The sequence below is a fragment of the Desmodus rotundus genome, chromosome 7 (assembly GCF_022682495.2).
Source record: "Desmodus rotundus isolate HL8 chromosome 7, HLdesRot8A.1, whole genome shotgun sequence".
Classification (NCBI taxonomy): Eukaryota; Metazoa; Chordata; class Mammalia; order Chiroptera; family Phyllostomidae; genus Desmodus; species Desmodus rotundus.
This window is the reverse complement of record NC_071393.1, coordinates 232,501-236,525: the sequence shown is the minus strand read 5'-3', so window position 1 is coordinate 236,525 and position 4,025 is coordinate 232,501.

Here is a 4,025-nt window from a genome sequence, read left to right as displayed (position 1 = left end):
TCAACTGCAGTCGCGGGGTCTCTCACACCCGCTAGGCGGGGCCAACGAGGTTTACGCCCGGCGATTGGCTGGCGGTGGTGCCCACCGAGCGCCGAGGCTAGAGTGGACCCCAGAGAGACCTTGGGAAGTGGGCGTGTGAGGGCCAGCCGAGCGTGCGCAGTGGGCCTGCGCGCCATCTTTGACGCTGGCCGCGACGCTGGCCTCGTCGCGGATCTTGGGAATAGCCGCCCTCCGCGCCCTGTTAAGTCCGGGCAGAAGGGACGGATTGACTTGGGGGCTGGGCACCCACACGTTTTCAAACTTTCTGCTCAGGAAGTGCAGATATGCACACGAGGTTCAGCAGTTCTGACACGTTTCCCAGGAGGAAAGACATATGTTAAACTCTCCATTTCTACCCCATTACAGTAATTTCAGGTCAGTACTGCCCATTCTTACGGTATATGGAGAATTTTTCGTTTTTTCTTTTGCAAGGAAGGGAGTCCTTCCTTTTGTTATATCACACGGGAAGTATTCTAGATAACTAAATACTTACATATCTCTCACCACTCCCAGCTAGTATCCCAGGTACAGTGATTTCCCCTTTTAAAATAGTAAGTTCTTGAGAAATGCTTTCTATTGTGTCATTGGACAATATGAGATCATTGTTGATTTTCTTGGGTGTAGTTACAATATCGTGGTTACGTAGGAAAATGCTTTTTTTTTTTTTTTTGACATAGTACTACTTAGGGATGAGATGTCGTCATTGTTGTAATTTTCTTTAAAATGCTTTTACTTACAGAGTAATATGAGGCTACGGTTACATCTGTAGCCAGTGGGTACTTGTGCATTGATGGTGTTATCCTGCATACTGTGTGTTTGTGATTTCTATGATAAGGAAATAAATACTTCCCATGGTGAATTGTCTTGAATGTGATGAATGGTTTTCGAGGAAAGCTCTTCATTTATGAGCTCACACATACATCCATAACACACCGCCACCGTTAAAACAAGGTTGTTTCAGTCACTTACATGTTAGTTACCATAACCAAGCAGTTTATATTTAGTCATTAATCTTGAATATGGCTGTTTACACAAGTCTCATTTTGTTATACATAGTAGTGTTTTTAAAAAATTTAGGTATAACTAACAAAATATTTTATTAGTTTCAGGTTTACAACATATTGTTTCAGTATTTATTTATGTAGCGAAAGGATCACCACCTTAAGTCTAGTTACATTTGTCACCATACAGTTATAATTTTTTTCGTATGATGGGAACTTTTAAGATATATTCTCTTACCAACTTTCAGTTATGCAATACAGTATTGTTATCCACAGTCACTTCGCTATATATTACATTCCCATGACTTATTTTATAACCGGGAAATTTGTACCTTTGAACTACTTCCATCCATTTCAACCATCTCCCCAACCCCCGTCTCTGGCAGCCACCCATCAGTTATCTGTGTCTGTGAGGTGCATTTACTCTTTGTTTTGGATCCCACGTATTAGTGAGATCCTATGGTATTTGTTTTTCTCTGACTTACTTCACTTAGAATAATACCCTCTAGGTCCATCCATCTTGTTGCAAATGGCAAGATTTCATTTTTTCATGGCTAATAATCCATTGTATGTACATGTGTGTATACATATATCTCATATATATATAGTACTCTTTTAAGTTTCTGCCCGCAAATCATTCAATGACTCAGTGTATGTAACTGAATCTTCAATTTAAAGATGCGGGGGGACCACATGAGTGGCTGTAAGTTCTTACAGGTTTCTTTTCTGCCACTTTGTGGTATCAGGGCAATCTTATGGTGGCAATAAGTTTTTCTGCCACCTGGTGGGAGGCCAACAGTGGTTTAAAAAAAAATTCCTTCTTTTACAAACTGCAAGGTCTGCAATGTAGCTTTGGGCATTGCTCTTAGAAGCTTAATAAGCTTCAGCCCAGCTTATCTAGTCCATTTCTCAGCCTGTCAAAAAACAAATAAACAATTTGTGGGTGAAGAAAGGCATTCTACTGATTGTAACAATGAAACTATTGAATGAATTTGAACTTTAGTGACTAAATGGTGAATCAATGAAAGAAGATGGCATTTTTATGTTCACGTCATGTCACTGGGTGAAGGGGACAGGTTAAGGGTGGTTGGAGGGGATTTTGTGTATGCAGATAAGAAATTTCCCAACATAGGCAAACGGTGCAATCAAAGCAGCAGTCAGGCTTCTCTCAAGTCCTGAGTCAGGACCACAGCTCCGGCTGCACGCATGGTAGTAGGAAGTCTCAAAATAAAACACACAGGAAGTTTTGCCAATAAACTTGGCCGTTCTTACCAGTAAGTAAGGTACTAGGTGCAAAGGTGATAATACAGTTTTTGCCTATAAAAATTTATTCTGTAGCCTATAAAAAAATCTCCCCAATTCCAACCCTGGCTGGTGCGGCTCAGTGGATTGAGTGCCGGCCTGTGAACTGAAAGGTCGCTGGTTCGATTCCCAGTGAGGGCACATGCCTGGATTGGGGCCAGGTCCCCGGTTGAGGGACTTGTGAGAGGCAATTGATAATCCCTCACACACTGATGTTTCTCTCCTTCTCTTTCTCACTCCCTTCCCCTCTCTCTGAAAGTAAATAAATAAAATCTTTAAGAAGAAAATCTCCTCAACTCCTATATTTGTGCAAATACCAGGTAATGAAATTAGGGAACATATATTTGTTAAAATGTAAGCAAAAATAAAATCCCATTGCTGAAAGGCAAATGGCGTCAATGACATTTGAAGTTGCAGCCACAAAGAAAGGAAGATGTGGGTGGAGTGGAAATCTAACCTCAGCAGTGCAGTGACTGTGCTAAGTTCTTTTCCGTGGTGCTATTCAGACTGAATTTCACATGCCACCAATTTTATTTAAAACATCAAAAAAAAAAATCAACCTCTTTGCTTAACTGATAGTAAGTCTTGTTCTATATGCAACATTATATAAAAATAAGAAAACGTCTGCTAAATTAAATACATTCTTTAGTCAATGGACAGACAGACCATACCTCAAAGGACATCATCGGGACTTTTTTCTACACACTCATTTTTCTGTCTCTCTCTGCTTCATTTTAGGTCTCAGAACCCTTTATCCTGTATAAGTAGGGAGGATGATCAAGAACAGCTCCACTTTCCAGTTTTCAAATCCAAAGGGAGGCCACTGCTCTCCAGGACCCGTTTTGTACAGTCTTGGCAAATACACTTCAGCCACATGCTCAAAACCTGGGCAGTTGCTGTGTCCGGAAGGACAGAATATGGCTTTGGTCATTGGGTAAGACAACCACACTCGTAGGAAGGAGAGGCGGGCTGTGATTCCTGGGCCCAGAACAGGATCGATGGAACACCATAAGACCACTCCACAGTCCCATTTTAATTTTATAGATTGGGAAACTGGAGACCCAAAAAGCTTTATCTGTCAAAAACTACACGGTGGTACAATAATTAGTAATGCAAATGGACATGCCTCTTACGCTCCTGACTTTTTCAGACCCTCAGTCTTTTGGGCTTTAGTCTGTGAAATAACATAAATGTAAGGGTTTTGAGCTGCTTGAAGAAATTAGCTGTTTTAAACAGGGATGACTACAGAGTAATTAATAGTAGTATCATGAAGAGTGCTTCGCTTCTAGGGAAATAGGGGGATTCAAACCCAACTCTGCCACCTGGTAGCCAAGTGACCTTGGTATATCAAAGTACCTTAGAGTTAGTAATGAGTTAAAAGCTTAAAAAAAAGTAAAGCACTAAGCACAGAGCTTAATGTAGCACAAGCACCCTCACCCCACACAAAGATGCCACTGCATTAACAAATGCCAGAGTTCGTGATTTCTCATTCCCCCCACCAGAAACCCTCTCAACAAGGCAAAAACATGCAGTTTAGCACCTACACTCAGGCATTAATCAAAGCCGGGAACTGGCTGTGTGTGTGCCAGTGAGGTGGAAAGCATTCAGACAGAAACAAAAGCCAAGGACAACTGTGTGTCCCCTAGGTGGAGCACTGGACCCGGGGATGTGGAATCCTACTGC